This window comes from Mesocricetus auratus, unplaced genomic scaffold, assembly GCF_017639785.1.
Source record: "Mesocricetus auratus isolate SY011 unplaced genomic scaffold, BCM_Maur_2.0 Super-Scaffold_100037, whole genome shotgun sequence".
Classification (NCBI taxonomy): Eukaryota; Metazoa; Chordata; class Mammalia; order Rodentia; family Cricetidae; genus Mesocricetus; species Mesocricetus auratus.
The window spans coordinates 7,429,272-7,453,676 of record NW_024429215.1 but is presented as its reverse complement, the minus strand read 5'-3'; the positions used below and the strand labels follow the sequence as shown (position 1 = coordinate 7,453,676).

The 24,405-nt window shown below is 41.5% G+C and overlaps 1 long non-coding RNA gene across 1 annotated transcript; it reads right to left on the bottom strand.

Moving 5' to 3' along the window:
- Positions 1-13,586: 13,586 nt before the first annotated feature.
- LOC121135405 lies at positions 13,587-15,275 on the bottom strand. Its single transcript, XR_005872541.1, has 2 exons — positions 15,144-15,275; positions 13,587-13,834 (listed from the first exon to the last, which is right to left on the bottom strand). It is a non-coding gene; the product is annotated as an uncharacterized LOC121135405 (long non-coding RNA).
- Positions 15,276-24,405: the final 9,130 nt, after the last annotated feature.

The following is a 24,405-nucleotide window of genomic DNA, read 5'->3' as shown; positions in this document are numbered from 1 at the left end:
TTGTGCTCTTGGGATGGTCTTACAATGTTCTGTAGTACTGCTAGACAGGCTATTGTCATTCTGAGGGCATTCTCTCCCTGTCATATGTTTACCACACTAGCACCATCACCAGAAGTAGAACTTCTCTTTTTTCTGTAGTGTAAGGGATTGGTTAAGTACCCAGTCTATAAACAGTCTTTAGACAAAATGTGTAGAAAATCACAGTTTACCATATGCCCTATGTCTTTGCCAAGCCAGAGAACCAACATTCATTTATCAAGGCATTTTATTTCACATAGTTAAACAATCCCAGAACGATAATGTGCAGAACTGATGTTGGTGAAAACCAGCACAGTATTTTAAAACAAGCAACATTTATGGTCTTACAACTGGAGGCTGTGATCTAAAGTTGGTTTCATATATTCAAGTCCTTGGGTTCTTCTGGGTAGTGGTGTACCTTACATGAGCAGATGGGTGATGGCTTACGTTATTGCTGTGTTTCTATCTACCTCTTTTCCCCCAGGTCTTTTAGGTGTCTGGGCCAACCAGAGAGCTCCTGGTTTATTCCATTGCCTCTATTACAGCATGGCAGGGGCTTCATTCTTAGTAAGAGCTAGGAAGAGCTTGACTGAGGGGTCACGCAGCCCATTGGTTATGTGTCCTGATTTCCCACATTGGATACTCTTGCACCTGATGTTGACGCATGGATATGAGGAATTGGATGAACAATAGACAGAAACCAGAGCTGGGAGATCAGGGAGTTGTTCCATGTGGGTATGGTTGGAAGTAGCCTCTAATATGTAAGCATTGACTTCTTCAAGGTACCAGAAGAGGTGCTGCTCCTTCTTCATATCAAACTGTACTGATGTACAAGAGATTCTGGCTGGTGGGGAGCAGCCAGCTCTAGGTCTGTTCTGGGGTCCCAGGGAGGCCCAGGAGCTGGGGGTGCTCCTTCCAGAACACTGCCCCATCGCATGCCACCTCTGCCCCAGGCCATCCATTAGCACTGCCCATCTTGGTCCCTGAGCACCACCAGGACAATCTGTTCTTTGAACCTCTGGCTGCTACCACACTAATCCAGGCTGGAGACTGACAGTTGAGAACTTCAGCGTCCAGGGGCTATGCCTAGAAGTCCCCTGTCTATCCGATCTCCAGACTGGCTGCAAGAGGTAAGTGACTATCTCAGCAGTCACCGAGTACAGCAAGGGGTTGGGCTCCTCACTCCTGAAGACAGTGGTCTTGTTCCTGTGGGAACCCAAGAGGCCACTCTGGGATGAGGGGACAGAGGAGTCTCAAGAGTAACTGGACCTGTGACGGCCAAGCATTGCCCCTGAAGTTGCAGGGGCTCAGCTCCTGCTCTCCAGCCCCTGGAGTATGCTGTCAGCCAGTGCAGGGGGAATTAGGAGGTATGGATGGTACAAAGGGCTAAAAAGACAGCACATATGGGTGTCCCAGAGCAAGAGTGGTGGGGAATCCTATGGGAACCCCACAGACTCTGTGCCTGCAGCTGTGAATTGCCCAGGCATTCCTGGGAGCCCAGCACAAGCACAAAGATGGTTGCAGCATTCCCCCAATGTATTCTACACAGTACTGTCTCTTGACATGCAGAGGGAACAGCAAATGTTCTTGCACCTGAAAGAGGAATTCATAGGTGATCCAGATGCCTTGCCACCAGCTGTACTCCCATGGGAACAGCCTCTGATCCTCCAGTTCTGGATTCTGCTTACTGTTTATCTCTCTCCTTATATCCATCTCTCAATGTCCTGGGCAGCAAATGTCACCAACCCAGGGAGTCAGGTCACACAGCTGATGGGTTGCCATCAGCCCATAGAAGACAGACCCTGCCTTGATGGTTAGGGGGATCACTGGAAGAAACAAAGTGCTCTCTGACTGATCTTGACAAGCAGGAGGGTGGACACACAGCTAGACCATAAATCAATATTCTCCCCCCGCCTCAGAAACCCCACCACCCATCAGGACCCACATTTCGCAGGGCTTGGTATGTCCTGCAGTTAGACACTCCAAGGACTGAGCCAGGTTCTTGAATGTGATGGACCAGCTCAGCTGCATCTGTACCCCGTTCCATTTTCTTTGTGGCCTTACCCTCTCTCACCTCTTGAGCAGCAGATATCATGGGATGAGATCCCATGGGGGACCACATGACACAATGAGACACTTGTTTTATATTCTGGTTTGGATAAGAGCATTACTAATTAATTAATTTTACTGAATGTCATAGAGGATACTAGGCCATCCCAGCATCACAAGGACCTGTGATCCAGTAAGCAGAACCTCTGAGGGTAAAGTTTTGCTCCAGAAATTGATAATTAAAGACACAATGTTATGGGTACTTTTCATGGAGTGATAGAAGCAAACCATGTAACATCCTCAAATAAGGCAGCACTGACAAACAAATAAACAATGTCATCCAACTATGGTTGAATCAATGAGTGATTAGTAAACTAAAACATTAGTGAGAGGCTGCTTACATGAGAATAGAAAATTTGCAAACAGTTATTCCACAAAATAAAACCTCTACCCATTTCTCTCTCCTCCCAAAAAGAAAATATCAGCATGGGGGCAGGATGTGAAACCTAGCCATCATCCATCATGGGACTTTCATATGCCCAGTCTTGTGAAGAACAGATATTGAACTTACAGGTTCCACAACTCACAGGCATCCCTAGAGCTTCCTGCTGTTATTACATCCCTGGGACAATAGAAGCCCATCATGAAAGGTTACTTGGAAAATGGAAAATTCTTCCAAGCAGAATGATAGAACCAAAGGAGTCTGAATTTTAATGCACAAAGCTTGAGAGCATATCACCTCACATCACAGAAGGAATCTAATTTAAGGATTTTGGAGGAGGACTTAGCCAGATGGTCTCAAACACAATAATAATGTCTCGATCAGAGAAACGGGAAAACAAGAGGTTCATTCTAAGAGAAACAAGATAAAAGATGCCACATAATTGTAAAAGGCTGTTCATTGGAAGTAGTGGATCAGGAAATTATAGCAAAGGATTTGGTGGATCATTGGACTTTACAGAGGAAAGAGCAGAATCTGTTCTAAGAGCTTTCTAAACTAATATTTGCCTTTAGTCTACAGGGCCATCTCAAGCTTATGGCTTCCAGTTTTAAGATCATTAATTTGTCTTGTTTTAAATCACTGTGCTGTTTTTGGATTGTCATCAGATCTGCATATTTGGGGTGTGGGATTGTTACTCTCTGTGAAATAAAGCTTCATGACATGTGAATGTTCATTCTCCAGCTTGGCAAACACATATGGCACGAGGAAAGCTGTGAGGAATAGAGAAATAGAGTCTTTGTCTGAAGTCTCTTAATAGACCTGAGAATTAGCCAATCTTAGTGCACTATGGAAAAAAGAGAAAGTCTTCTTCTGCTAAGGGTGATGCTGTAGCACACTTATGGTAGGAAGGATCTGCCCTCAGAATGACAAGAGTCTGTCTGTTGATGCTACATAAAATGTTCAGACTCCCCCCAGGAACACAACGAAGAACATTTCCAAGTTTTACCAGGATCCCCACGCTCAAATTGCTGCTGCACCTTGCTTAGGTACAAAGAGAAGTGGACACACAAGTCTATAAGGGACCCTATTCAAAAGTCAAGTTCTATTCCTTATGAAGACTCCAGAAGATCCAACCTGGCTATAGGGGAAGAGCTCTCATAGAATTTTCTATCAGGTCTCAGTGTGGAACACAGGACTGTAATTCTAGAGGGTGAGTGTCTCCATCAATTACAGGATTTGGTTCATCACTCTGAGGACCATACCTCCCTTTTGCTCTTCAATGGACCAATTATTCAGAATGGAGATATAGAAAGGTATTTATGAGGTTATGTTGTGATGCCTATGGGTGCTGTATGCTAATAGTTGAGGTCTGAGGGTGGATTGTACTTTTTAGTTCCTTTTGGAATTGCTTTTGAATTCCTTGATGGAATCCTTCCAAAGACTATCATTTGGATTGAAACAGGCTCTGTGATTGCTCAACATACGCCTGTAAATTTTTGGTGTCAGGGGTCCTGGAATGTTCAGGGAGCACTTTATTTTGCATAAACACATCACAACTGAATAAGCTGGGATGTGTAAGTGTTAATATAACATTCCTGCTGCAGAACAGAGTACAGTGACACCCTTGGTCTGGTGTTGTCAGGTGAGAAAACACTAAGTAGTCTCAGGATAGGCTCTCCCTCAGAAGAAGGTGAATTTCTCCATAAGAATTTCTCCCAGAACCCAAGCCTGGAGGACAATGCTGGTAGTTTCACACAATGCCCTTTCTATCCTAGTAGCCTATGATAAATCTAGACTGTCACTCTAGGCCAGGCTTGCTATGACTTCAGCATAGTCCATAGCCATGCAGTGTAGCTTGTTCCTGGGATTTGGCAGATTCATTCTGATCCAGGAGTGAAAACAACCTCTAATGGAATCTGGATTCACAGCAAAATGGCATTCAGCCATTCCAGGCTCATTTTGGTCTGAGAAGGGTGATTACCACCCAAAATGACACACTCAGATGCTGTGGCAATTTTAGGAACTATTGCTAGGTTTGGTCAGAATGATCCTATTGAAGTCCTGGTCTTAGGTAAGAACCCCTGACATATAGTCCTTAATGTACAGTGTTGTGAGATATTTTGTTTGTGTTCTGACAAATGTAGCTTGTCTGGAGATCAGAGAGCATAACTAGCCACTAGTTAACCATAGAGGCCAGGTAGTGGTGGCACCTGCCTTTGATCCCATCACTTGGGAGGTTCTCACCTTTAATACCAGCAATAGCAAGTTGAGACAGGAATATAAGGATGGTGAAGACAGGGTCTTGCCATCATTTTGTTTAAGGTTTCATAGAGGTAAGAAGTCTATATGTGGTTGCTGCTCTGTTTTTCTTATCTTTCAGGTAAACTTTATTCATTAGAACACCAGAAAATATCACAAAACAGTTTAGAGTCACTCTGGTCACTTCTCTGAGAAGATCTCTAGCCCAGAAAAATGGAAAGGTGTCCAGTACAGCAGACTTGTCCATCCATACTTGAAAGGATGATTTAGGAAAGAAATAGACAAGAAACAGAATACAGAATTCAGAGGGTATCCGGTGAGTACTATAATCAGCCCTAAGCTTATTAATCAAAGTTCTTATATACCCCAATCAAAATGGGAAGGAAAAAATGCTTCCTTACCATGATAGAAGGCACAAACAAATGTAATTACCCCCTTAATATCCAAAGCATGGAGTAACTACATACTAAACCAAATATTCTGTTGTTTAGCTTAACATCCAGTAGCCACACCTTAGGCCAAACGTCCTGTGGTTTAACCTTGAAGGAGCAAGGTTAGTTTGAACTCTCTGACCCTACATCAAGATGGGAGAGAGCCACATATGTTGGCCTCCACAGTCTCCCATTTTTAATTTAATTATTAATGCCTGCACTTCTGCCACAGGACAGACGACTGTGCCTGTCTTAGATTCTTTTCAAATCTTCCAGACTTACCTGTCATTGTTACACAGATTCCATCATGTGTGCTCTGTTTTAGGTTGACTGGAGGCAAAAAGATCTTATACATCTTTGACTACCAGCCTCTGTTTTTAAATGGTTAAGGGATAATGCATATGTTGATGTCATGCACCTCTGAGCCAACTTTCCATCAAGAATTCACAAGCAACTTGATAATCATGTGAAAATAATGCTTAATCATACACATGATCCTATGACTATGTGTTCCTTATGGAAGCCCCTAAAAGGAAGGAACTCAGTCCCAACAAGGTTTTGTTGCCTGATGCCCTGAAGAGAGCATCTAGGTACATCTTTTACATGTCCCATCCTCCACCCATGACTTGCTGTGCCACTTTAAAGGTGACCACACAAGGTAAATACCACCTGTCCTATATTTCTGGATGGTATTCACTTTCTGACCTTACTCTTGAAGCAGAATCTTTAATATCCTTTAATGAAAATCACACAACATCACTCTAGAAACACTTTCTTCAAGGTTTGTCCATGTCCAAGACTCAAGATCCTACCTGCTATTCTTTCTTTTTCATGTATCTTATTGGAACTTACAGTATATATGTTATATGTATGCACAGGATATATTTATAATTATATATTACATATCAGGCAAATAGAGTCACCTGTGCTGTGTAATGATGTTATAGTTAACTGCAGACCTTTAGTAAGATTAAAACTGAGCTGAAAATTTTCTATGCCCTAGTGGCATAGTGTCTGCCTTGAGTTTTGATTCCTGCATCATTTGAGGCAACACCGGCAGTACTAAAGTCCAGAAGCTGCTTGATCTATATGCCATATGGTGTGCAGGAGACTCTACCTTCTACCTGGTGTAAATAACATTTTGATTACACAATGACACAATTGGCTAATAATGGTTCAATTCTGACAACACAGGTACCACACGACCACATGGGCCATGGACACATGTCCCAGAGCAATGCCCCATTATTAATTGACACATGGCTGTATATTCACATATAATACACATAACCACACCTAACGTGCTGTGGATATGATCAATTAGTTGTACTCAGTGTGCAAGAGTGAGGATCAGAGTTTAGATGCCCAGAACTTACAGAAAAATTGGATATGACTTCTGGCCTGTAATCTCAGTGTATATGAGACACAGATAGAAAATTACCTGAGCAATATGACTAGACAAAACAGTGAACTTCATGGTCAGACAGAGATGCCTTCATAATATATAAGGTAAAAAACACTCAACAAAAGACATTCAGCATCAATTTTGGGCCTACAAACACATACATTCATGTGTGTGCAAATGCATGTTCATATGTGTACCAAGCATACACATATATGCACACCACACACATAACCATGCAAAAATGTAAATAATCAAGTATTGAATAAAATTATATGTTACTATCTTTCACATAATATCTAATGTCCAAATATTTAATATATTAATGTATAAATAACTTACTTATGCAATTTAATAACATGTTACCTACCATTCAAGCATAATGTATCAATAGCTATCTTTTCAAATAAATTTTTATTTAAATTAAATACAATCTTATTTTAATACCAATCCCAATTCTCTCTCCCTCCTATCTTCCCATGCTTACCACCAACTGCCCATCCCACCCCTATCCACTCCCCAGGGAAGGTGAGGCCACCCATGGGGGATCATCAAAGTCTGACACATCATTTGGGGCAGTACCTAGGCCCTCCACCATGTGCTTATGCTGTGAGAGTATTCCTCCATAGGGAATGGGTTTCCAAAGTTCATTCATGCGCTAGGAATAAATATTGGTTCCACTGCCAGAGGCCCCATAGATTTCCCAGGCCTCCCAACCGACACCCATGTTCAGGAGGCCTGGTCTGGTCCTAAGATGTTTCCCTAGCTGTCAGACTGGGGTCCGTGAGCTCCCACTTGGTCAGGCTGTTTCTGTGAGTTTCCCCAGCATGGATGCCTTTGCTCACTATTCTTCCCTCGCTCTAACTGGATTCCAGGAGTTTGGCTCAGTGCTTGGCTGTGAATCTATCCTTTTTCTTCTATCAGAAGCCTCTGCCTCTAAGATGGCATTTAAGGTAGTCATCATTCTCATTTTAGGGGAAGGGCATTTGAGGTAGGCTCTCCATTATTGCTTAGATTCTTAGTTGGGGTAATCCTTGTAGATCCCTGGGTATTTCCCTAGTACTAGATTTCTCTTTAAACCTATAATGGCTCCTTTTATTAGGGTGTCTCTTTTCTTGCTCTCCTTCTCTATTCTTTCCCCAACTCGATATTCCTGAATCCCATGTTCTCATCCCCACCTCTCCCCTCCTCTTTCTCTTAACTTCCTCCTCACTCCCCCATGCCCCAATTTATTTAATGATGTATGCTTGTATGTAGGGTGTATTAATAAATAATGTCTTTTAAGTTATATATTATAAATATTAAATAGTATGTGATGTTATATAAAATGGTATAACATGTATTATATCCATGTGTAAATATACATTATATTGTCACATCAGTAATATTGCTTATAAATTTAATTATAAGATAAATATATAATTCGATATAATTTAAGTTTCAAGCTTGAAATTTTAAGGTATTTTTCTGATTCTCCATAACTATCTTTCCATTAATGCTTACAAGGGCTGTGTCATTTCTCTTCCCTCAACATGAGTGTCCAGTTTCACTCACTTTTGGACCAGTGCACTTAAAGTGAAAAACTATTTATAACATTATCAAAGACGGATCACAATCTAATATGGTCAGCTGGGAAAGACATGATAATGTGTCCCAACATAGCGGCATATAAAAAGGCCGATGCACAAAACAGCATCTGGTTCTCCTCTATCTTTGCACATCATTTGTCTCTTTCTACCATCCCACCTGCATGAACTCAGAGCTTATCTTAGATCAGAGACTCCATGCATGATCAGATCCACATCTCCCTAGACAGTTGGGCCACAGTGTATAGTGGACAACAAGATGTGAGGAGTGAGAAAAGCTCATTTGACATCACACAGCACCCCAGACTAGCTACCTTTCAGAGGTCACAACCTTCTCAAATCAATTTCCTCTAAGAGAACCTTTTATCCCGGTCAGGCAAAGAACTGAGAATGTCCCTTTTGAGGTCTGAACTTGCAAGGAAGGCCCTAAACAGATCCATCACAAAAGACAGCAATGTGTGTGGTGAGTCTCAGACCACAAGGGAGCAGCACAGAGTTGTGCAAACAGAAGTATGCCACATTGCCGCAGGCACTGCTTCTGTCCCAGAGTCTTTAGAACTTGGTATCTTTGAACAAGAAAGTTAATTTTCTCCATTTTAAAAATAGAAGGGTCACTGGGAATTGAGGCATGTGCCTTTAGTCCCAAAACTCAAAAGACAGAGACAGGAGCACCTCAGTGAGTTTAGACCAGTTTGGTCTATGTAGGAAGTTCTAAGACCAACAAAGATTACATACAGAGAGCCTTCACTGTTGTTTATAAAAATCAAAGCAAAACAACAATGACAAAATAGTATGTATGACATCCTGATCTTGGATCCAAAGATAAGTGGATAGCTGGCTGGGATGTCAAGAATGTAATCTCTTAAACTACCACACCTGCAAAGAGGTAGGGTGAAGAATTGAGAACTTGTGAAGAGACCTATGTAGACTTCTCCTCCATCCTACATAGTGATCCAAAAGGGTTGACTTGCCAATCACTCAAACCCAGACCATGAGAGAGACCTGAAATGACAGGACAGGGAAAAGAGAAAACCCAACAGATGCCCTGTTAACTCCCTGCTGTTGTGGTTTGGTCTTCCTTATATTTCTCCCTCACTAACTCAGTTTGTCGTCACAGAATCAGCACTGACAATCTCTGTGAAAGACCTGGGAGGACATAGTAGTAAAATGAAAGTTTTTCTTGAATCCTGACTCCAGGAAATCTGATGCCTAACTAAACGGAGACCCGCCATTCCATATGAAAGCACTCCCAAAAGGACAGTTAAGGCCTTCCCAGAAGCCAACACCAGATCATATGACCTGGCCACTGAGATGTGACCACAGCATAGGAGATAGATTCCTGCAGTTACCACAGGCTCTGACTCAGTGGAAGGAAAGGATAACTCAACATGACCAGTGAAAAGATCACCTTGAATTGAGTCTACCCTCACAATTGCTGGGCATCAGTCTAACCAGTAAACAGGGACAGATCTATACCAACTCTCAAGTTTGCAGCTGTATCCAGGTCATTTTTGGTGTCAGCTAAGATTAAATTTCCAGGAATCTGAGGTGTATGGGCAGAGGGGACATGTGTTGAGGGAGGTGAGAGAAAGGATCCTTGGTGTTAAGATACATCAGGGGAGTTTGAGGCAGGAGAGCAGTTAGGATTAGAGTCCAAGGACCTTGAAAGAAACCTGAGGTCACTGCCTGGTTCAGCAGAGATGGAAGGACTCGACAGACGTCTTGGAGCAAGAATCTCAGAGTACACAGGCAGGACATTGACACAACACAAAACCAATTCAGGTACACCATTCTATATTCTTACAAGATTTAGAGTTCTCCAAACATCATCAAAATTCAGCTTTATAACATCCCCACTTTTCTGCATGAATTTGATTTCCCACCACATGACAATAAGGAACCTAAACCTGAGCACAGGTCAGGTCCAACAAAGATCCATCCAAGAAAATCTCAGAACATCCCAGGCTGGACATGACTGCTACAGAACCTGCTGCCTCCCTGCTTATGCCAGTGTCCTCTGCCTTTTCTAACTTTGTCTTTCTCTCTAGGTCCTGTTATTAGGGTGCTAAAGCCCCATCTGCTTCAAACTGTCTGTATTTAAGAGCACTGCCATAACATCACTCATGTGTATTCTTACATCAAGTGACAAATTTAATGCTCACACTTTCTGTGTTCAAAGTGATGTTTTGTTGTGAATTGTGGAACAACTGGATCCAGCATATAAACCTGGATCATCTCGTTAATTTGGCTTGCTGGTTATTTACCACCCTACTCTTGGCAGTTTCCAAGCTTACAAATCTCTTGGCAGTTTCCAAGCTTACAAATGCAGGGTTGCTAGCCACAATACACAATAAGGCTCCTGTCCTTATTTGTGTGTAAATGATATTTTATGCCCTTAAACCAACATTTGCTAATCCTCTCTTCTTTTTCCATTCATTCTTTCAACCATATTTCATATCTTATTCATCTTTTAGGGGTGCCTTCTGTGTTTCCATGGTTTCACTTATACAATAAACACAACTGCTTCCATTTGAAGCTGAAGTATGGGAAGGAGGACCGATGTAGACAGAATAATTGTGTGATACTGTAACAAAACGACTGCAATGAAAGTGAGAGGTAAGCATAGGAATCACAAAGAACAAGTGAGATCACAGCTGTACTCCCTGTGATGACGGGGAAGAAATACTTTCACTGACATTCAAGAAAAAGGATCCAGCAAGCAGGGGCATGGAGAATCAAACACTGATAAAATATTATGTAAAATGCCACGTGGAGGACACAGACCCTTAACTCAACAAGAAGAAGCAGTTCAAGAGATCAGCTGTGGGACATTCTGTAGATAATACGAAGACTATTGTTCTTCAGAGTCACTGAGAGCTGAGTTTAAGTGTTTCCCAATATGCAGAAGAAATCATATGCTAATTGGCATGATTTATTCATTTTCGCACATGTATTTGCTTCAAAATATGAAGAACAATGTGGTAAATAAATGGGATTTTCATCATCTAAAAATTAAATTAAAAATAATCCTGTGCAATAACCCAGAGTTGAGAGGAAACAGGACTCATTGAGAAACAAAAGACAGTTGAAGAACTTAGAGATAAGTAAGTCTGGCAGGAGGAGGTGGGCAGGTTGTAGCTGGGCTAAGTCACCAGTTCTGAGAAGCACATGTGTCTGATTCATTCTCAAGATAAACTATGAAACATCCCACCCCCAGACCCAACCTGACCTGCTAATTCAGTGCTTCAGTCCAGACTAGTGAATGTGGCTCTCCTTCCCATGATACATCAACAATAGGTCCTGAACAAAGACGACAGCAGCTGATATGCCAGATTCGGTGAGGGGAGTCTCACAGATCTCCTTGATGAAGAGCTACAAGGATTAAATGGATCCTGAGAGAGGGAGAAGGATTTCCTAGGAATTAGCAACTTAGTTGTTTATTTAATACCAAGTGGCCAGCTCTAAGTGCACGCAGATATAAGCAACACCAAACACCACACAGCAGGTTGTATTTATATGTTTATTTTAATATATATATGTATATGTATGTAACACTAATAAGGAGGTCATGAATTTGCAAGGGATCATGAAAAGCATGGACGTAGGAGGGGTTGGACAGAGTATAGAGGGGGAAAATGGAGTAATTATATTTCATTAAAATATTTTTTTAAAGATTAAGAAGAGATGATGCCCAGTTCACAGGGTCAGAAAAGACTGTTATGGGGTTAGAGGAGATTGAAAAATTGTGGGTTTCACCATCATGGTCTTGACCCCTTTGCTCATCACGCCTCCATCTCTGTCACTAGGTTCCAGGAGTTCAGTTCAGTGTTTAGCTGTGGGTATACAGCTGACCAGATAAGCGGGGAGGGGGGCTCTTGAATCCCAGACTGATGGCTGAGATGCCAGCATGGGACTGATCCAGACTCCATGAATGTATTGCCAGTGAGGAGATCACAGAAATCACTGGGGCCTTGGATCAGTGTTTACCATGGTGCATGAATGATCTTTGGGAGCCCATTCCACATAGAGAGATGCTCTCTCAGCCTGGACACATGGGGAAGGGCCTAGGTCCTGCCCTGGATGAAATGACAGATTCTGGAGATACCCCCAAGGAGAGCCTCACCCTCCCTGGGGAATGATGTGGGGATGGGGTGGGGGCTGGGGAGGCTGGTTGAGGGACAAGGAAAGAGGGGTGGGAGAGGGAGGTGGGATTGACATGTGAAGTATGTATGTTTCTAATTTAAATAAAAACATATATTGAGGAAAAATTGTGAAGCCTCTGGGATAAAACATGAAAGCTTTGGGGTTAAATTTTCAAATCGTGGAGAAAGTAAAGGGAAGATAACTGTGCTTCTGCATGACAAGGGGCAAACTCTATAGCTCCAAGAAGGGTGAAAGCCATAGGAGGTATAGACAAGCAGAGAAGACATGAGAGAAGCAGTAACAAATGAGGAGGGTAGGAGCTTAGTGAGAAGTGAGCAGAAATTTATGCAAAGAGAAAGATTTAGGCTGGGTGTGGTGGTGTGCGCATTTAATAGCAACACTCAGGAGGCAGAGCAGGTAGAACTCTATGAGTTCTACATCAGCCTGGTCTACGTAGCAAGTTCCATGCTAATCAGGAATACTGAGTGATAATCTATATTAGAACAAACAAAAGAAGTAAATAATGAGAGTTTAATGGGGGTGGTGTTAACAGGACCTAGTGACATATTGTTCATAAGAAGATGGAACAGTAGGTCAAGTGCAAATTCTCATGTGCTGCCTTTGAGGCATACCAAGACCTTTGCTAAGTGGATACTAAGATACATTTGGGTGATGTAGAGAACTCTCTTGGCTGTAAGGCTTGTCATCCTGAAGAGAATTGTCTCTGCACACAGCCAGTCATAGAGATATCTCATTGCCACATTCTTCACAGGGCGGTGAATGTGGGTGAATAGATAAATAGATAAAGAAATGTGGTGTACAAACACGTAATATTGGTCACTCTTCAGAAAGGAAATGCTGCTGTTGGTATCAACCAGAATGTATCCAGAGGAAGTTAAGTGGAATAAGCTGGTCACGGAATGAGAAAAACCACTGGATTTCAGTTATGCAGAGAATGTAAAGATACTCATCTCAGAGATTAACAAAGTGAGAGTAAAATGGTTATCAGAGGCTAAGGGCAGGGTAAATGGAGACAGAAAAAGATGTGAACTTACATTTAGGTGAGAGAAATGCATTTCCTGATATCTACAATGCACGACAGTGACAGGTTGTTTCTTTAAAATTTCCAACAATGTTAGATATGTAGCATCCTTACATCTAAAACATAATTAGTGACAGAGGTGATGGACATGTAATTTACCCTAATTTAATTGTAGCACATTGTAAACACACACCAAACAGGGTGCTGCATCCCATAAATATAAACCTTTTTATTTGTCAAACGAAAACATTTTAAATAAGAAATCAAAGGACTGTAGGTAGAAAAGGAAGAGGATTGAAGGTTGCCTCTCTGGGGATGTTCATGATTAGAGAATATATTCAGTGGTCTTCATCCAGGCCTCCCAAGTGCACATGATCCTCTTCAAAGCTTCTCACAGGTGCAGAAGCAACCAAAGACATGACTCACCTTTCTGAGTCTTAGTTGTCTGTTCCAGGCACAGCACTGAAAGAGAAATCTGTCGTGAAACATTGTTTATGATCTATTAAAGCTTGCCCGATGATTCAGAAAGCAAAGTCAGTACAGGCTGTAGAAGTCAGGCACACATCTATAATTCCAGCATCCAGAAGCTAGGAGGTTGTAGCTAGGACTCGGGATTAAGAGGTAGACAGATCCCTGTGAATTCAAGACCACCCAGATCTACACAAGAGTGAATCAGTCTAAAAGAGAATTATAGATCACATCTTTAATCCCAACATTAGGGAAGTATATAAGACAGAAGCAAGGCTGTGGAGAGGCTTTTCATTCTCCAGTCACACTGAAGAGAGGCAGTGGCTTGAGACTTGGTGAAGACTTCATTAGTGGATCAACCCTTTTAGCCTGAGGAAGGGTGAGAGATAGTGGCTCACTACTTTGCTTTTCCGACATTCAGCTTGAACCCCAGTATCAGCCTCTGGGTCTTTTATTTTTAGTGTCACAGAAATTCCAGTGATAAAGACACTTATCACATGGTTTGCTTAGAGATGAGAATCTAGGAAGGACTAAATATAGGTAGGCACATCCCATATTGATGTGATATAATGTTCTTGTACACTGTAAAGATTTGTCACATTTATTGGTTTAGTAAAATGATAATTTCTCAGTAGCCAGGCAGGAAGTATAAGCAGAGTTACCAGGCTAAGAGAATTCTGGGAAGGGGAAAGGCACAGACAGATTCATTAGCCTGTCTTCAAAAGAAGTACCAGACTTCACTGACGCTGCATTGGAAGCCTCTGAGGAGTGGATGGGGGTGGGGTAGGAGAAAGGAAGAATTGAAGGATGGGAGGGAGTGGGAACTGTGATTGGTATGAAAAATTAGAAAAGATAGTTTTTAAATAAAAAGCCTATAAAAGCTCATAAATGTTTTTTGAAAAGAAAAGAATTTCTTAACTATGGTACTCATTAATGCATAACACTTGTGAACTTAAAAAACTAAGACTGAGATGAAAGGAATATAACTCTCTGGTATTGTGCTTACCTAGCATGAATGGGACCCTGAGTTCAACTTCCAAAATCCAGAAAAACAAATGCCTCCAATTCATCTTTCCTTCCAAACGGACTCTTCCTAACTCCTTTCACATCTAACTTGGCTACATGGCCCATTCCTATTCCTATCAGTAAGTGCACAGAAGTATCTTCCAAGTAGGAGATTGGGTGAAGAGACTCTCTTCCCAGGGGCCTCCAGAATCTATGTGGCTGGATTCAGGCCCGAGTTCAGAATAGACTCCCTTCCTCAAATCATCTGCCCCAGCCCTCCATTTCTCCCAGGACTCACCGAGGGCCAGCACCATGGCAGGATGAAGTGACATGTCTCAGATGCCAGCAACCCAACCAGGTCTGGAGCTGCAACCCTGCAGTGGACCCAAGAGGCAGGGTGTGTGGACTGGGGCTCATTACAAGATTTCTGTATCAGTTTCCTCACAGGAAAAGGAAGAGGTTTCTTTTGTGTCCTTTCCACTCTTTCTCCTAGTGACTCTGTGAGAAGGTGTCAGATTCTAAAAACTACAGCAGTTCCTGAGTTCAGGTGTAACTGAGCTCATTCATTAATATGCTTGTCTCTTTGTAAATATGGGAGACAGAGAAATATCAGATTGTGCCTGTCAGTCCCAATTGTAAATGCAATGGCCATCCATATTCAGGCAAGACATTTCAGCATCCAAAACTCACATATCCTCATGTTTAAGATGAGGACCATAAAGTCTCTCACAGTGTGTGATGTTATCATCTTTGTAATATCCCAATTAGATAATTCACATGTTCAAAGTGTCCTGTTATAAACAATGTGTTATTATGTGTATATGTGTGTGTGCATGGCACAAGGTGTGTGTGTGTGTGTGTGTGTGTGTGTGTGAGGGGATTGTGTGAGGGGGGTTGGGCTGCTCAGAGAACAAGTTGCAAGCCATTTCTTTCATTCTACTATGTAGGTCCCAAGGATCAAGCTTAGAATGTCAGGCTTGGAAGCAAGCATCTTTACACAGTGAACCATCTCATTGACCCAGATGATATTTTTAAGAGATAACAATTGTATTCAGGGGTGGAGAGAATGGATCTTTTTCATACTGTTAACAAGAATGCTGGGACTCAACAGGTCTGAGGAAATCTGTCGCTGAGAAAATGTGTCAGAATCATTTGGGAAGACCTGAGATGCTCCCTCCCTTCCACTAATGGAACAAAGATGGTAAAGTAGATAGAAGAAAGTTCTTCCTCTTTGGAAGTAGCATGAATATTTCAGACACAAAAAAATTAAAAATAGAAACTAAGTAAGGGGAAGTGAGATGTTAGTTCTCGTGTAACCATTCCAACACTATTCGCAAGAGCTATGATAGAGAAATAATGGGTGAAGAAAATGTGATGTATATATATATATGTCTCTCTCTCTCTCTCTCTCTCTCTCTGTGTGTGTGTGTGTGTGTGTGTGTGTGTGTGTGTGTGTGTGTGTGTGTTAGGGTTTCTACACCATGACCAAAAAGCAAGTTGTGGACAAAAGGATTTATTTAGCTTAAACATACCCACTGCTATTAATCACTGAAGGAAGCCAGGACAGGAAATGAAACAGGGCAGAACTCTGGAGGCAGGAGCTGATGCAGAGGCCATTGAGGGTAACTTCTTACTGGCTTGCTTCCTCTGGCTTGCTCATCCTGCTTTCTTAAGAACCCGGGACTACCAGTCCAGGGATGGCACCATCCAAAATGAACTGTGCCCTCCCCCATTGATCATTAAATTAAGAAATCCCCTACAGCTGAATATTATGGAGGCATTTCCTCATCTGAGGCTTCTTCCTCTCTGCTGACTCTTTTACCTAGTTGACACACAAAACCACCTAGTACAAATGACCCCCTTGTCAACTTGATTCATAAACAAATCCTTATTAAACCACTACTCTTCCTTTCTTATTCATCCCCAAGATCTCACATTAGCATCACAAATAATTTTGAAAGTTCCACAGTCTTTACAAATTCAAACAAATTAAAATTTCAGTCTCTTTAAAGTAACCCCTCATTTTTAAAAGTTCAGGTCTTTCATCTGTGAGATCCTTTAAAACTCACAACTAAATTAAATATCTTCTTCAATAGGAAAGAACTAGGATACTGTCACAAACAGACCAAGCAAAATCTTAATTCAAAATAACAAATGGCCCTGGTAGAGTCTTTAAACTTCTCTCTGAAATGTCACAAGGCAGGCCTCCATGTTCTGTACTGATTTTAACTTTCTTATTGTCCAAGCTTCAAGGGCATCCCACTGGGTTCTGAACACTCAATGGATCTTCAAGCCCAAAGTTCCAAAGTCCTTCTACAATATGCCCCAAAACATGGTCAGGTCTGTCAGAGGATTACCCTACTACACTGGTATCAATTTCTCTTAGTTAGGGTTTCTATTGCTGTGATAAAACACTATGACTAAAAAACACCTTTGGAAGGAAAGGTTTGTTTTGCTTATGTGTCTACATTATAGTCCATCACTGAAGGAAGTCAAGACAGGAATTCAAACATGGCAGGAACCTGCAGGCAGGAACTGATGTAGAGGCCATTGAGGGGTATTGTTTACTGTCTTGCTTCTGCTGGCTTTCTTAGTCTGTTTTCTTATAGAATTCAGGATCACCAGCCCAGGGGAGGCACTACCCAAAATGGACTTGTCCCTCCAGCATTGACTGATAATTGAGAAAATGCTTTACAGCTGGACCTCATGGAGGAGGCATTTCCTCATCTGAAGCTTCTTCATTGCTGACTCTAGCTTATATCAAGTTGACACACAAAACCAGCTAGGACACCATAATTAGAAATAATATAACTGAAACTTCAAGAAATTGATTGACCCAGTAAAACAAACAATTCCAGAAGGACAGGTGGCAGAGTGTTTCCTTCAATTGAGGCACATTAAGTAGTCATATTCAAACTGGAAATGCTGACCCATGCCTGGAATCCATGCACTTTGGAGTATGAGACAGGAGGACTACCCTGAGTGCAAGGTCAGTAAGCAATATATCATGGGTTATGGTCTAACCTGAGTATATAATAAGATTCTGTTTTGAAAACTACAAAATAGAAAATAAAGACAAATTCATAAAAGCAAAGATTAGAATGTTGGCTACCAGAAAAAAAACTGGGGAAGTTATTTACTAATAGACCAAAACTTTAGTCAACTAATATGAATAACTCTAAGACAACATAACACCTACAGTCAATAATACTGAGCTGCATGGATAATATGTTAAAAAATAGATTTCATGCTTATCTAGGGTTTCAATTGCTGTGATTAAACACCAGAATGAGAAGTAACTTGAGGAGGAAAGATGTGTTTTACCTGAATCTTCCAGGTAGCTATCACTGAGGGAAATAAGGGCAGGAAGTCAAGGCAGGAGCCTGGAGACAGGAACTGAACTAGAGTCTATAAAGAAATGCCTCTCACTGGCTTCCTACTCATGGCTTTCTCAGTATTCGTTTTTTGTGTAACCTAGGTTCACCATGCCAGGGGAAGCAGTACCCACTGTGAGGTAGGCCAAGAAAATGCACATCCAAAGCCTTTACTACAGCTCACTTGCTGATCTGATGGAGGCATTTTCTTAGTTGAGATCCCCTCTACCCAAATAACTGTGGCTTGTATCAAGTTGACCAAAAAAGAAATCAGTTAAATGCCTCTCCCACTTCTCTCTCTCATCTATGAATCTTACCCACTCCCCTTCCCTCCCTTTATTCTTGTATTACCATTGAAACAAGAGTAGAGAAGAGTGACTTACATAAAATCCTAAAGGGGACTGAATAGACAAGAAAGAGATCTGCATATGTGTGTGTGTGTGTGTGTTACATAATGCATGTTTTATATATGACAGAAAATATTAGATATCTGTTTTTCTGAGTCTGTTTTATTTTGCTTACTACAATAAACTGCAGACCCATTTATTTCCCTAAGAATTATTTTCCTATGTTAGGTATTCTGAACTTGACACAGCCTTGAAGAGCAATAGGGTGTGATGCTCCTATAACTCAGCCACAATCTACTCTTGGTTAAACCTCCCAGATGTGGATCTAACCTACTGTCTAGTAGCACAAAACCTGGTGTTATGAGGGCACTCACCTCAGATTTGTCATCCCTTTACTCCCCCAATCCCTCCTAAGTGGAGAAGAAAGCAGGTAGCCTACATGCCCAGGGCCAGTTTCCAGCACATGAAGGCTCCAACTAGCATTGTCTTTGCATGGACTGGCTCTAGATGCTCTATTTCTGAGGCCTGATGTAATTTTATTTATTTTCATGGCTGAATAAAATTCCATTGTGTAATACAACAAATTTTCTTTATTTATCTGTTTCTTGATGAATAGGTGGGTGTCAAGCTTCACATAGCCAATAGGAATCCAGTGTGGGAGATAAAGAAATGACAGGGATGGGGTCAGGGGCTACTGCATATTCAATCCTCATATCACAACTCTGGAGCCAAATGTAAGACTCCAGCTCCTAAGGAGTTCCTTGATTTTTCATCTGACACTTTTATGCTGTTGTATGTTGAACAGTTGTGTGCCTCCCCCCATCAAAACTTACATGTTAAAACCCAATCTCATGGGGGCTGAAAAGTTGTTCAGTCGTTAGGTGTGATTGTTGCTCTCACAGGGAATCCATGTTGAGCAGCCCACAGCAGGTCTGTAACCCTAGAGCTTGGAGATTCAACATCATCTTCTGTTGATTTCCACAGGCATCTGCACAGACATGGTATACAAGTGCACACATGCACACATGCACACACACAAACTTTTTTAAAAGTAAATATTTTTAAAACTCATTTGAAGAAGCTACAACACAAATATTAAAGGAAGGAGACTGTATTGGATTCCCCTACACGTAGTATCAGTTGGGACTTCTGACCTCCCAAACTATAATTCAATAAACTGGCCTCATTATTCCAAACTACTGCATTCATGATAATTTATGCAAGATTCTGTGGGGGAAGTGAAGCCACCAGTTGAAGAATGACATGCATGACTCTGTTCACATTTTACTAACAAGAACCAGAAACAATAGGGAAGATATCAGCACATTGTTGCAAAATGAATTTGGTGGAGACAGAATTTATTTTATATCACAGTTCAAGGTGATGAAGTCACAGTGGCAGGATCTTTTTTCCTTTTTTATTTAAATTAGATACATGCATACTTCAAATGTCAATCCCAGCTCCCCTCTTCTCCCTCCCAGGCCTACCCCTAGCGCCACCCCCAGCCCAATCCCCACATCTTTCCCCAGGGAGGGTGAGGCCCTCCTTGGGGAGATATCCAGAATCTGTCATTTCATCCAGGGCAGGACCTAGGCCCTTCCCCATGTGTCCATGCTGAGAGAGCATCCCTCCATGTGGAACAGGCTCCTAAAGTTCATTTGTGTGCCATGGTAAACACTGATCTACTACCCAAGGCCCCAGAGATTTCTGAGGTCTGCTCACTGACACTACATTCATGGAGTTTGGATCAGTCCCCTGTTGGCCTCTTAGCCATCAGTCTGGGGTTCAAGAGCTCCCCCTTGTCCAGTCAGCTGTCTTTGTGGGTTTCACCAGCACGGTCTTCACCCCTTTGTTCATCACTCCTCCATCTCTGTCACTGGGTTCCTGTGGGTCAGTTCAGTGTTTAGCTGTGAGTATCTGTCTCTGCTTCCATTAGTCACAGGATGAAGGTTCTAAGGAAGTCATTAACATTATCATTAGGTAGGGGCTATTAATGTAGTCTCTCTGATATTAGTTTTTCAGTTGGTGTTATCCTTGTAGATCTCTGGAAATCTCACTGGTGTCAGCTCTCTCCTCAAAGCTATAATGACTACAACTATTATGGTATCTCTCATCCTGGTCTCCTCTATTCTTACCCGACTCAACCTTCCTGCTCCCCCATGTTTTCTTCTACCCTCCTCTTATCCCTCTCTCTTTTTCCTGGTACACTCTCTTCTCCCCCCCCCCATGTTCCCAATCTGCTCAGGAGATCTTGCCTCTTTCCACTTCTCTGGGGTATAGTGCATATCTATTGGGAATCTCCCTGTTTCCCAGACTCACTGGCCCTGGGATTGTAGGCTGACACTCCCCTGATCCATGTCTAGAATCCATATATGAGTGAGTACATACCATGCTTGTCTTTTTGTGACTGAGTTACCTCACTCAGGATGGTTTCTTCTAGTGACATCCATTTCCTGCGAATTTCAAGATTCCATTGTTTTTTCCACTGGGTAGTACTCCATAGTGGCAGGATCTTGAACCACCTGATTACATTGGACACAACAATCAGAAAGCAGAATGTGACCAATGCTTGCTGCTGACACAGCTTGCTCTTTCTTTGTTTAGTTCAAGTTCCCATTCAATGAAATGGAGACAACCACAGTGTGGTAACTCCTCACAGACATGCCTAGAAGGCCCTCTCTTGGATACTTTTAGATTCTCTCCAGTAGATAGCACTAAACCTCACAGACTTTGTGTGTCCACTCCACGCCATGGAGGGGCTATGTATACATCTTTGTTATGCAGCCATTTTTACTGCATGATGCAGTTATACTCATGGCAGTAAATAGCCCCATGCTCTGTCTTTGCACCACCATAGCAAGGATTATGGCATGGAGAGTAACTGGCTTCTCTATTTTGCCAGGTTGAACTTTGACAAGCATAGGGGATTCACCTGCAATCAGCCTGCGTTTGGCTGTTCTGAGGATGCTCAAACATGATTCAGAATGAAGGGGTATCACCAGAAACATCTAATTTCCTTTCCTGACTGCTGCTGAGGTTTGGACTCTGATAGGGGGCAACTTGATTCTGGGGAGCTGTGGAGGCACACCTATGTCCCTGCACTGGCAGTACTCACAAGGCACCTTCTATGCAGTTATTATTGAGTCACATGGTTGTAATTGTATTAGATGTGACTGACATTTTAGAAACGTGACAGTCGTTCTTCTCTTGATCTAGAGAGCTCACAGACCTATGAGCTCCCTGCACCATGTGGACAAATGCCTTCTTTAGTTATTCGAACTCAGCTCAAACAATAGATTCGGGGGAATCCCCTGGAAGTGATTAGCATGTTTTCTGGGATTTTAGTTTCAGTGCCAGTCTCAGGGAAACCCCAATCAGAATAGTTCTTCCTTTTAACCAAGCACAGTGAGATCTCCATGTTAAGATAGGAGAACAGATTCTGAGTGTTAGGGTAATGATTTTCCTATGCCAGGTGTGCTGAAAAGCTTGAAGAGCAGTATAGGGTAGTGATCTCCCTCCTGCTTTACCAAGTTGTTTAGTGGTCCTGGTGAGTGAGGGAGGTTGTCCTATATCTAGACAAGACTGACATACATATAAGGTTGCGCATAAGGTTGGGCATGTTTTCTCTTCAGCACATCAGATAGGAGCTGACCAAAATTGGCACATATGTAGGATGTGGTCACCAAGGCCCCCTAGTGCTATCTCCACTGAGATCACTGCCTGCTTACCATTGCTTGCTGGTGAAAGAGAGTAACTGAAAATGAGTTTTGCAGATCAGTCAAATTTCCTATTTTCTCTTAGCTTCTGTGCTAAGATTCTGCATGACTCTGAGCTATGATGAACTGTAGTTTCTTAATTTGTTTCATATCATTTTGTCACAGCAATGAAAAATTAATAATATGTCACCATTGTAGTGGTTAGGAAAAAATTACAAATTCTGACCCCGACTTCCCAGGTTAGAAAGAGAAAATATGTGCCCTCTCCACATATTCTCACTATTGGATTTGAAACCTTAAGTGTTTTCTCAAGCAGTTTCAGAACTTACATGAAGGTATTGGGTGGATTTTGAATTTATTCTTGTGCAAGGTTAAAGACGGGGATCTGTTTTTTCTACTCAATATGTGGATATCAGTTTCCCCAGCATCATCAGTTAAATAGGTTGTTTTGTCCTCCAAGGTATATTTGACATGTTAATCAAAATTTAGATGGCTATCTGTGAATCAGCTTATTTTCTGTCCATCTATTCAATTCTTTGATCTCCATGTCTGTAAAATTCTTCCTCATGTTGATATATATATATATTTATGAGTGGGATGTTTTGACTCATATACACAGTGATAGTGACCAATTCAGAAAAGTTAGCATGTGCTTAACCTTGAAATTTTTATTATTTTTTATTATCTTCCAAGAAGGGGAGGATAGGCTAATAGCATTTTACCAGAATTTTCTGACTATTGGCAATTTCTAAGGAAATGTACACCAGTTAAACACATTAGTGGTAAACTCAGAGTCATTAGTATTCTGACATGGCACATTAAAGATGGGGATCAATTGAACTACTATTGTAGTTATGAACTAGTTCATAACTGAAGTTAACCAAGCTAGGCCTACACAACATTAGCCCTGTCAACAATCAGGCATAAAAAGAGATGAGCTCACTGTACCTTACCACTTAAACTGCACAAATTGTTATTGCATGATTATGGGAGAGGTAAGGCCATTTACTTATGTTGTGTAAACACTGCTCAGTTTGCCATATTCTCATGGATGGTTCTGAACCCAAACTCACACAGATGGTCCTGGTTAAACCCTGGGAGTTGTAACACAAAATTAATGGATATGAACATTAGAAAGAAATTAGTAGGGAAGAGAAGGTACTGGAATGGTGGTAGGGATTTGGGAGAAGGTGGGGTGAAACTGGTCACTATGCATAATTTATAAATTTGCTTAATAAAATAATGACTCTTTTTCAAAAAAAAGGAACAGCAGGCTTCTTTTGGATGAATTTGAACAACTGTTAGCCAAGATTGGAATGCCCCCTCTTCTCTTTCTGGATCAACATTATCTATGCAGCTTACTAACTCTGGCTAACCTGTAACCTTTTCGTTGTATGTGTCTGTTTTGCCATGTTGGCCTGATGACTGCCCATTTGATCTACACAAAGCACCTCTGCTTTTCAGTTTATTAAATAAATAAAATTTAATAGTGCTTTATAAGGGAATATAAAGCTAAATCCAGATGTAATTTACTGGCTCCATTTAAGCACCAAACATACCCAAAATACACCGCCATTAAGTAATTTCCACATTCTATTTTCAGAATTTTGTTTGGGTGGATATTTATCTTATAAGGCCATTTTTTACTCATTTGCTGTACTCAAAAAATAATCATCAAAATACAGGTACATCACAGTCATTGCTATTTTAGGATTAAAGCTTAGGTTGAAAAAGCTTATGGCATGGAAAAGCCAAGGCAAGTAAGGCTGGTTGTTCTATAGTTTTCTTAAACACTAGTCAAACAAACAGGCTGAGGACACAGCAGAATATTAGCCTCAAACCTTAAATGACTTCAAGGTGTATTATTAACTTTAGCTATAAGACCCAGCAAAAGTTCCAGGTTATTTTTATTAATGTAAGAGGTATTTTCATAGTAATTTGTCTCTACAAAAATCAGTCTACCACTTAAGAATTGGATGCCATCCCATTGGCCTCACGATGCCACATAACTCATGTGATTAAAAGACACCCACAAGGTAGCCCGGGTCTCAATGGTGCCAGGTGGGTGAGTGTCATTATGATGAGCAAGTATGGTGAGAAAATGGGGGAGAAGACCCATGTGC